At 35.2% G+C, this 12,144-nt stretch overlaps 1 protein-coding gene across 14 annotated transcripts in view; it reads left to right on the forward strand.

The window, feature by feature from the left end:
• BCKDHB (branched chain keto acid dehydrogenase E1 subunit beta) overlaps positions 1-12,144 on the forward strand; it is a 377,315-nt gene that overhangs the window by 160,668 nt on the left and 204,503 nt on the right. The gene's annotated exons all lie outside the window — the stretch shown is intronic.

Consider the following 12,144-nt stretch of genomic DNA (forward strand, 5'->3'; position numbering starts at 1 on the left):
GTACAATATAGGGAAGAGCTTCAGAGCCATAGAATCCTTTTTCCTGCATATTTAAAATTCCAAATGCCATAATTACCCATTTATGATGTCATTTTGGAACATATAGCAAGACTACTGAATGCTTAAATTTACACATTATCTTGACTAGTTCATTGTTTTTCTGGGTTTTAGAAACACGTGGTGAAGATATGGCTCAAATTTCTTTTGAACCACTGGGTCTGCTTTGCTAAATGTAACTTTACAACAAAATGGATGTTTATACTGGTAAATATCCACAAAATATTTGGGAAGGCCGGAATGGAAGTCTGCCTGATTCGGTGTATAATTTTGTGGGCAAAGATAACATAACAGAAAGTACATCTTGATATTTGGAAAAAAAAGATCATTTTGCCAAAGATGTTTCCTTAAAGTATAGGTTGCAAACTCTTGGACAGAATCTGGCCTGGGGAGACATGTTTTGCTTGGCTTTCATAGTATTCAAAAAGAATAAAAAGGAAATGAGTTTGGCCCCCTAAGTCAGAGACTGTGTTCTCTGGTTGTCCACACCACCTTCCACTGCTTATTACCTTAGTTGTTCCCATTACTTCTTGAGGTCATGAGATATTTGTTTCGTGACTCTTGCTAAATGAAAGCTGATTGCAGTCTGTGATTTGTGTACCTCATCCTTTAAATTGTTGTCACACTGGGAAGATGAACCTCCTTTTCTTCCTTTTTCTTGTTACTCTTGGCTTCATTTCCAATTCGGGCAATAGCAGGCCTCAAGTGGACTTTGGGAAAGGACAAATGGAAGGATAGGAGGAAAGCACGTCCATGCTCTCCAGCAGTGGTCCTTGGCTGTCAGAAGGGATGGAGACAACCAGGGGAAAGCATCCTCACTGCCAGTCTGTGGCCAGGGGAGGAGGGGGAAAGAAAACATGTTACTCAACTTACCTTCCTGTCTGCTTGCTTCTTGTCCCTGTATTTTTCAGACATTTGCAGCTGAGGCCAATTTATCCCTACTCATTCATTCAGCAAATAGTTTTGAGGTCTGCTGAATGTGGAGCATCATACCCTGAGAGTGGTAGGCAGTAGGGGAAGATACCACGAGAAGACACGAATCCACCACTATCATGGGTCTTCATTTCATGAGTGTGGTTTTAGCTTACTTATGAGACTTTCACGTTTCATCTGTATCCTTTCTTACCCAGCCTTATTATCTCCGTAGAATTATTATTCTTATTTCTTAAAGGTTAGCTCTTCGGTTGAGAGTACACAGTGGTTGCTTAACACTTTCTTCTGGATGTTAAGTAGATTATTCTTAGAGACCTGCTTTTCTTTTGAGTGATCAGGATAATTTTCAGCATTTTTTTTCAGTAGGCTCTATTAGCTTTAGTCTATGTTTTGCTTCCTTTACTAATCTTTGAATAGGGCAGTATCAGTTTGTACAGGCTCATTTGCCCATAACCAGAGGGTGGGGTTCGCTTTGATTCTGCTCTCAATTTGTTTGCTGTGGGAATCTCCTCAGGTTTCCACCCAAAGGTTAGAGCGTGCAGTTCCCAGCTTGATCTCTGGTGTAGAAGCTCTGCTGTACAGGTAAGGTCTTCTCCTGTGCTGCCAGCTTTCCACTTGTTTTTCTGCCACTGAGCTAGGGTCACACACTGAAGGGCCTGCAGAGATTAGATAGATGAAACAAAATTAGTGAAGCAGTATGCAACCTATGGTAGCTGTGGAAGGGATTTAAAGGCAGTATTTCTAAAGTGCTTTGTCCTTTTAAGTGGAATTTGCCCATGACCAAATATGGTATTTGGGTATTTAGTATGATGCCCTGGCTCTAAAACAGTGTTTCTTAAATTTTTCTGAATTTTTTTGACCTTGGTAACACACAAACACACACGCACACACGTATGACTATTTTAAACCAGAAGTCCAGTATTTTACATCTTTTGGAGTCCTCTGAGAATCAACTCTCAGAACTGAGATTCCTTATTTCAGGGATTTGAACATTTAGTAGCTTTTGGCAAATATATTCCCAAAATATTTCTCAAAAGACTTAATGGCAGTTTACATTGCCTTTGGCAATGTAAGGAAGATTTTAACTATATTCCTTTGTCAGAATTTAAATTTAAATTACTTTGTGACATTAATGGGTGAAATGCCACTTTGTCCTTACTTTTAAACTTATTTTTAAAAATTAATGGAGCAATAGAACATTTTCTTTGTTTGGCAGTGGTATTTTCTCTTTTATAATAACTATTTTATTCATAGACAATATAGCAAAGTGATCAACTTTTTATGATGAGGTGAGCCAAGCACAAAATCTTCTTGGATCACTCCTTAAAAAAATAAAATACTGTCATTCACAACCTAAGCTATTGTAAGTATATCTCACTTCTTCTGGTATAATAGACAGAAACATGTTACTGTTACAGTCCTTGTCAATGAAAGCATTGCAGAATAAAGAATTGTAAATCAAATAGGAATGGATTGTTGATATTTTTGTGCATTATGAGGAAAGAAAATTACTCAGCTCTTTCCCTGAACAAAAGGATTTAAACCTAGATAAAAATTGATTTTTAAATATTAAATTGTATTTCTGGAGAACTATTATTATTGTATCTTCTCACTAATATCCTATTAGCAATAATGTAATTTTTGACCTTAAGATTTTTGTGCCTCTGTTGTGCCACTGCTCTCCATTGGGCGTGACAGAGCGAGACCTTGTCTCAAAACAAACAAATGAATAAAACACAATAAATTTCCCCTCTGTATTCCTACCTTCTCTATTAAATAATCAATAAATATGTTACGGAAAAATAATACTATTTCTGCTAAAGAATTCTTTTCCTGAATCCATTTGTCACATTAATAACTTAAATACATAATTAAAACCCTCTTATCTTGGTTTTAATGAAAGCATGTAAGTTATATATTTTGTTTTTCTCTGTGCCATTTTAGTTATATACACTAAAAAAGATACACTAAAAAAGTTATATACACTAAATTACTAAAAAAAGTAATTTTTGCTGAAATATCCTTTGAGTTTTACTCCAGCACTTTTTTGAGTCATACCCAAAAACCCAAAAGATTTTGAGCCTTGCCCATGTATTATGAACTACACATAATTTTTGCTTCATAATGGGCCAAAAATTCATTTATTCCAGCAGAATTGGACCAGGTTTTAAAAAATAGGACCATTTATCCATGGTGATACAGAAGTGTAGCAGTGTTTATACTTTTGATCATTCCTTAGGGAAGCATGACCTTGGTAGACAACCAGCTGGCTTCAGGGAAAATTGTACCCTTGATACGTGCTTAAAACAGCAGTGTAAAATGTAACTGGCTGACAATCTTGGTTTTGGTTAGGGTCACTTTCTTCTTATTCACGGTATGCTGGGAGTACAAGCGATGATGTCAGTTTCTACCCTTTAGAACTCTTATGATGGCCAGACATAGTATTTCCCTCTGTTGTCAACACTTGAGAAAAATTTGCCAAGTGGGGACTTACGAATTGAAAAGCAGAGGATATTAGTAATTGTTGTTTTAAGAAGAGAAAAATTCATTTTTCAATATTTTTTTAGAAAAGAACAAAGGAGTTGAAATTTAAAATTCTAGAAAAACTTGTTTCTAACAAAAATAAATTGATTTTTAATACCAGTATCATGCCTTTCCTTGTTACTTATCACTTAAAATAATCTCTAAATTAATTTCTTTCTTTCTTGGGTATGCTTTGCCCTAGGGCATTGTGGCAACATATATAGTACAACCCTTTAGGGACCTGAGTTAACTCGTCTTTGCTTCCCCAGTATTAGCACATGTGGTTTAAGAAATTGTTTTAATATGAACTGATGACCTTTGGAATTTATACAACATTAAAAGTTAATTGAGAGATTGTATGTAATAAATAAGATGATGAAAGTGATTTCCTGGTTTGTACTAATATAACGTTCAAATTTTCTTATTTGGCATTATTTATCTCCTAATTACTGGCACAATATGGAGCAAAGCTATGAGGCTCAGAGGTTTTCTAGTGTGTAACTTGTCTCTTTTGTTTCTGTAGCAGTGAATTATAGGTGCTGTTACCATGTATAAGTTTTCTCTAAGATTCTGATTAGCTGATTTACCATTGAAGATTTTTCAGGAGAGGAGTGCTGTCATGGATAAGCAGTCTGGCAGAGGATGTGTGACATTGATGATGTCAGGAAAATTTTTCCCTGTGTCTCTTTCAGAATGGAGGATGGTGAGGAAACCAGAATGTGATGCTTTTTAAGGAAAGAGGACGTGGTAAACAATTGAGATTTGATTATATATTTTTCCATATGGAATATCATATTCTGAAAAGATTTTCTTTCCAGTCCTCAAAGGGACCAGTTTAAGAAATTAGATGTATTAAGCACCTTTGAAACACTATATCAACAACAAAACATAAAACAGGGGGATTAAAAAATGGAGAAAGGACTCAAATAGACATTTGTCCAAGAACGATATGCCAGTGGCCATTAAGCACCTGGAAATTGCTCAACACCACTAATTATTAGGGAAATATAAATCACAATCACAATGAGATACCACCTCGTTCTCATTGGGATGGCTACTGTCAAAACTACAGAAAATAAGTGTTGGTACAGATGTGGAGAAATTGCATCTCTTGTGCACTGTTGGTGGGAATGTAAAATGGTGTCGCCTCTGTGGAAATTACTCTATTTCTGAAAATATTAAACAATTATGGCATGACCCAGCAATTCCACTTCTGGGTATATATACAAAAGAAGTGAAAGCAGGGACTCAAACAGATATTTGTACACCTATGTTCATTGCAGCAGTACTCACAGTAGCCAGAAGGTAAAAGGAACTTAAGCATCCATTGATAGATGAATGTATAAACAAAATGTGATATATACATACAGTGGGATATTACTGTTTCAAAGGAGGGAAATTTTGACACATGATACAGCATAGATGAACCTTGAAAACATTATGCAACGTGAAATAAGGCAGTCACAAAATGACAAATATTGTATGAACCCATTTATATAAGGTTCCTAAACCAGTCAGATTCATAGAGACAGAAAGTAGAATGACACCAAGGGCTTGGAAGAAGAGGGAATGAGGAGTTATTGTTTAATGGCTACAGAGTTTTGCTAGGGAAGATAGATAAGGACTAGAGACGGATGGTCGTGATGGTTGTATAATAATGTGAATGTACTTAATGCCACAGAACTGTACAATTAAAAATGATTAAAAGGGGAAAACAAAACTATCTTTATGGAATTTTTCAGTCAGCTCGTAATCATAACCTGAATGCTAAACTTGGAACAATATAATACGTATTAACACCATGGTAACAACACTTGAATGAAGGTAAACTGCTGGAATTAATAAATGATAAATATAGTGGAATGATAATGACAATGGTCTTTATGGTTGGTTCAGGTTCTAAATTTGCCAAATACTGTGCAGTAGCTCTTGAACTCTCACTTTTTTATTTATTAGAAGAGCATAAGCATATTTACAGTAAGGCTTTAGTTATGTGGTACTTCCAAATGCCTCCTGCCATTGCCAACTCCAAAGAAAAAGCCTGGAAGAGCCAGGAAGGGTCTTCTAAGGATAGAAGGTGTAGAAGATGCAGCACCCTGATTGTGTTTCAAAAGTACAACTTGGCTTTGTAGTAGACCTTTTCAACAGTTTTCTAAAATTCTATGACATGGAAGTCAACAGTATTAATAGCCAAATCACATGTTACAATTTCTTTTCTTCATAGAAACAGACTGAGTTGAGATGGAGATTAGGAATACGTTTATGAAAATGTTTTTAAAAACTGATAGAAAAGAGTGAAGATACAAAAACAACCTGACAAGCAGCTACTTCAATCTTTGAAATATTGTTTTGGCAGAAATAATTATGTTGCTACCTACAGGTGGTTATGCTTTGTTTGATGTTTAAGCTGACAGGGAAATGGGGCAAAAAACTTTTGAAAGCATTTATTTACTATTTACCCATGTTTAACTACATCTCTAATAAATGTTTCTAGTCCAGTACAATACCTTTGCCACCATTGTGACCTTTTTTCAATAGGAACAGGAAACTTGTGTTCAGTACTAACTCAGTGTTTGTGTATTTGTTACCATCATGCATGTTTAAAAAGGTACACAGAAGCATGTATTGTACTGCAAACTCGTTATTCTAAAACAAGTCTGGAGTAGGAAAAAAATAGGTGGAGGGAGTTGGCCCAGGGCAGTCCTCTATTACAATTAGAACGATTAGAGCTTAGGTTTTAGGACTTCTCTTTCAGCATCCTAATAACATTACTAGTCCCCTCTCAGATATGAAAGGCATCAGAAACTTCCAGTCTTGAAGAGTTATTCGTGTAAATTACTGTGTCTGTGTGCTTTTTGGGGGGATCAATATAAGCAACATTTATTGAGCGGCCACATATACAATGTATTAGGTATTCTAGTTAGGTACAGAATATTTGTTAGTTCTGAATTCCATGCTCTTGAATGATTTGGAGTGCTGAAGGAGATAGTATAGAGACCACCACCACCCCCCGCCCATGAAAAAAAATTCCTCAAAACAAAGAAACAAAGATACTTAGGTCCTTTTCTAAGCTGTTTATCTTTTACTAATATACAAAGGGCATAATTTGCTCAATGTAATATCTATTTGCCATGTGCTGTGTTCTTCAGTAGGCATTATAAGTAAGAGTTTCTGTCTTCAAACTTGTAATTTAGAGTGAGGTTGGAGGATTAGACATATCTATACAGTGCTGTGCTATGAGGTAAATTGTGTGTCTTCCTAAGAGAGAGAGTTGAAGCAGTGTGTGCTGCCTTCACCTTATTACTGTACTTGATTCTTGCCCTTGTAACCTGGTTTTAGGTTTCATATAATATTTTGCATTGTCAGCTCCCTGAAATTCTACTGGGAAATGGTTACTAGTACATAGACAATCTGACAAGAAAAAGGAGGAAAGGTACCATGGGGTTTAATATAAGGGAAAGCCCAGCTGGTTGCGGGGACCAGGGAGAAAGAGTTGTATGAGATGGGTCTTGAGGGAGGGATAGAATGTCTGCCAGTGTGGGGAAGGAAGTCTGAGGCGGAAAACCATCAATCACATTCAGAGTTGTGAGGGGACTGACATGCCTGGAGCATAGAGGGACTATTAGAAAGCAAGTTGGAAAGGTAAGGTCGATTAACTGACAGGAACATGTTTATCTGAAATATTTTGAAGTAGCTTTCAGAAAGATGTCCACTTTTAATTTTGCAAAAGCAGTTTTCTTAGGTTCTTCAGTATTTCAGTTCTGATTATACAAATCATTGAGGAAAAAATGAACCAGTGAGGATGTACAAAAATTTCCCAAATGTTTTATTTCTTTGTCAACATTATTTGCTTATTTTTCAGCTCTTCATGTAATTGTCTTTGTGCTCTGCTTGTTCCCTTTTGTACTTTTTCCACATGGGTGATAAAGCCCTGACAATTTAGTTTTTCTTGGTTTACACTTTCCTACAATACTAAAATATGTGTAACCCCCTCACTAACATCTTTGCCAAAATGGAGTTTTCAAGACTTTCTCTGAAGCTCAGGACTGTTTTTTTGTTGTTGTTTAGCATTGGCATTTCTCCAGCGGAATACTAGCCAGTGGTCCAGTCATGTGTGGAGGAGGTCATGCTGATTAACAAATTACTAGGCATATATTAATATGTTTGCTAACCTGTGATTAATTGTGAGGTTTTTCTGGCTAACTTCTTACATGCACTTGGCTACAAAACAAGAAAACATCTCAAAAAATGTATCTAATTCAGTTGCGTTGATATTTGAAGTTCATCAAAATCCTATCCTTAATGATTCTAAATTGTATAAATAATATGTTCTTGATTAATGAAGTATACGTGCTATGATTTTACCATTAGTTGTACTTATTTGTATGCATTACATATATGAGGTTCTCTTGATTTCAGAAGGAACTGATACAGACCAGCTTTGGTGTTTCTTTTGCTTTTTATTAGCTTTATATTCGGATAGAAAATATTAAAAGGGCTATAAATTGCCTATCCAAAATATTGCTTTTTTTTTAACCTTATCAGCAGGCAGAATAGTTGCTGTACTTGGTGTAGGTAAGGTTCAGTTGTCTGTAAGAAAACAATCTTGCTGTAGATTTTGAGGAAGAAATAAAATAAAAAGTATAGATAGATGATAAATGTTTTGCTTTTCAAATGTCGATGTTGTACTTTCAGGAATATGGAAGCTTTATGGTTTGCCTATCTGTATCAGTTCTCCTAGAATGACAACTTAACAGTTTTCCTGGTTGGATTGTGTTAAAATCTTTAAAGGCTATATTCACTAAAACATATGTCTAATGTTTGGGCAGCCAAAGTCTGTGCAATCATTTTAACAGAGTATATATATACTCTGTTATAAGCAGCTCTCTTATTACCACAAATATCTTATTGTTAAAACTACATTAAAATACCATCAATTTGGAGCATGCTACTTCATAATTAAATCATTCTGGGATGTGATCAAGTATATACTTCTGAACTACCTTAAAAATGGATTGTGCTAAGAATGCAATAGCATAAATAAATTAAAAGAGAACATGCATAATAAAGTTAAACGATTTGTTTTAGTGGAGTTTTTATCTAGTTAACTTTTCTTGAGTGTCTACAATGTTCAGAGCACTGTGCTAGACATTCTGCATTGGTTAATTTATGGTCATTCATAAAGACGTTTGGGTAGAAAGAAATGGGTAATGGGGAAAAGTCATGGAGTGGCCAAACAAGAAACAAGTTTAGGGTTCCAGCAGAACAGGGATGCCTTGATATATCTGCCTTTGGCAATGCCGTCTGTACAGAGTTGGGATTCTGATTGCTCCTATTGTGATAGTATGCCACTAATGCTCTGTTGGACGGAATGACTAACTGAAGTGGTGAGAAAACTGCGAACCTTTCAGGACTGTTTTTAATGCTTTTTTGACAAATCTTTTAGAACAAATCTTTTGTTCCTTTGCAGGGAACAAAGTCCTTTTGTTTTATGGTAGAGGAGTTATTCAGGGTCCTGATCTTCAGTTGGCTTAGCTTTCCCTGATGCCATTTGTCACCCGTAACTCACTGGTGCTCCATCTGCCATAGGCCGGAATCCAGGAACAGTACTCAGTGGTAAAAAGTTGGAGAAGTAGATACTTGCAAATCCAGCCTTACGTGATCTTTCCTGGCTTTGATAGGTTCAGCTTTCATCCTGAAAAGTTGTTTAAACACTTTTAATTTGTTTCAAGTGATGAAATGAATTTATCTCAGAAGAAAATTTTAAAACTTTAAAATTTATTTTCTTTGGAAGAAATATTTTTTAAATGATTATTAGCATTGTATCTACAATTATTTATCTTAAAAAGGTTAATGGCCATCTCCATTGAAACATACTGCATTAATTTTTACTAAGGACATCAAAATGCTAAATATGGTTAGGGGAATTTCTTGACAGTTACATATTATTTTGCGTAGATATGTGAACATTAAAAGCCTATTAAAGGGGACAAAAATATGTACTTTAATCAGAATACCTAATTAAAATAGACAGAATAGAAAGAAGTAACATTCTCTTGTTTTGTAGATTTATAATGATCTCATTTTCACTATACTAACATTGTTAATAATTTCCAAAGTAGTATAGAAAAGCAGTCTTCAGGAATTTTGTCAAGTTAAAATTGTGAATGATAAAAAGCATATAACAGATTTCTACTATACCTCACAAAATGATTGAACTGTTTTCAGACAGTTCAGTATATGCTAATTGAGTGTGACTGAAAGTATCAGTCTTCTAAATTTTTGCATTTTCAGAATTTTGACATAATACATTTTAATACTTTTAGACATTGGCAATGATTTTTAAGAAGCAAAAATGAATCATAAGTGCTTTCCAAATTAAGTGAAGTAATTGAATGTAAAATACTCAGCTCAGAGCCTAGCACACAGCAATTTTTGTGACAATCATTGTTTATGATTGTGATTGTTACTTCTGACTCCTCTCTTCTTGCTGCACTATTTTTGTTCCATTTGTTTGTAGACAAGTGGCAATTTCCACAAACTCAAAGTGTGATTACTTTTATTGTATTTTTCCTCTAGTTCTTGGTGTTTTAGAAATTTCTGGAATTATTTCCGTATCTGTCAGCCTAACTCCTCATCTGAGAACACACAATTTTTGTAATGCACATACAGAGGTGTTGAAGAACTTGAACTTGTCTGATGCCAATAGTTTATTGCTTATTTTGTCAAGTATCTAACGGCTTTGAGGGCCAAGTGATGAGCTGGATATGGTCCTGACCTGGAGCAGATCACACAGAGTGGGATGGGAAGACTGGCTCCCTGCGTTGTTAGTGTGCCTGTTTGCTGCTGGAGTTTGGATCTCAGGATTCCCTTGTTTCTGAAGCTAGTCCTAAGATATCACAAAAACATTATTATGTTTTTTGAGAAGATTATAACTACAAAATAACATGTATTTTTAAATCTTTGGCACTAATTCAAGGGCTTTCCCTTTATTTTTATTTATTTTAGACTTACTAGAATACTTTCAGTGATCTAAACATACATAAAGCAAAAAGTAAAAGTCTCTTTCCTACACTTCCTTCACTGCATTGCTCGGGAGAAACTATTTTTGATATTTTGGAATGAAAGTTTCTGGACTGTTTATACATGTTGGCTCGATGTACATGTTGAAAAGATACGTTGCTTGGTGTGCTCACTGCTGTGGTGGTTGTTTTTTACAAAATATAAGATTATATCGTCCTGCAACTTGCTCATTTTACCAGTTAATTTGTCATGGCTGTCTTTACATGTCCTTAGTCTTTTTCATGGCTGCATAATACTCTACTATGTTGATGCATATTGGTCTATTTAGTCATTCCTCTGCTGAGGAGTGCTCAGAAGGGCTCCAAATTTTATCTACTTACAAATCATGTTGAATCAACCTCAAATGTTGGAAGCTTTTGTCCTTGGTCATCTGTGCTTGATTTCACCATCCACTCTGTGGCCATCTGCATAGGCTATAGGATACATAGGCCACCTGCCCTGGTTGCTTGTTTGCTTTCAGGGATTATTCTAAAGGTTGTCATTTGATTTTGGATAGGCCTGAGCTCAGACAAAAAGGACCAATTTGGTTGTGTAGGGTTTTAGGGTACCAGCATTTTTATAGAAGTTTCTTATTTCTACCTGCTCAAAATTTAAGATGCACCAGATAGCTTGGATGGATTTTGGCTGTCATCCTTAGATACTTTTATGTTGGCCAAGTTCTGAGTTTCAGAGCTATAAGAGTGGTCTGATTCGGAGGTTGCAGTGAGCCGACATGGTGCCACTGCACTCCAGCCTGAGCAACAGAGTGAGACTCCATCTCAAAAAAAACAAAAAAAGAATGATCTGATTGTCAAATCTTTTTTTTTTTCATTGTTTATTCTTAAAGTCAGGACATCTTTTAGAAAACACTTTGAAAATACATATGTTGTTTTGTGATTGTGGAATATTTTTGTCTTTTTATATTTTTGTACACGTACATTGAAATTTAATTTGTGACTCTTACAAATGGCATAATTAATCACAGTCATAGAAAGCCAAATACAAATATCCTAAGGTTAGCGTTTCACTGGGGTTTGAGTGGTATTCATTAAGGTGTTCATAAAATTTTATGTTCTAAAGTCACTATTTACCTAGTAGATATGGTAACTTATTTTTGTCATGGCTACTGGCCATATCTGGGAGTTTAACATATGCTAGCTGAAACTGCTGCATACTTTTTAAATTCTGAACTATAATTGCCTAGAATGAATGAAATCTTTTATTTCAATAGATATTTTTGCTTGAAAGATTTCATTTTATATTTATGAAATAGTAACAGATTTTATTAAAGGTGATGTTAAATTGTTAGAAATCTAAAGACAAAACTGCCATTTCTCTTTGGTACTATGATAATTTTTCAACATATTTTAAGCAATAACCTGCTGTTGATTTTAATAGTTTTACCTGCCAACACAGCTGGCATCCTGCTATGATATCATTGCTATACTTTTTTATTTAATATTTTACAGAGTGTATCATGCACAGTGTGGACAACCACATTGAACAACTATTGAGAATACGTACTCATTGTTTGTGACATTTTACCCTTAAAATAGAGTGTGGTCATCA

The sequence above is a fragment of the Gorilla gorilla genome, chromosome 5 (assembly GCF_029281585.2).
Source record: "Gorilla gorilla gorilla isolate KB3781 chromosome 5, NHGRI_mGorGor1-v2.1_pri, whole genome shotgun sequence".
Classification (NCBI taxonomy): Eukaryota; Metazoa; Chordata; class Mammalia; order Primates; family Hominidae; genus Gorilla; species Gorilla gorilla.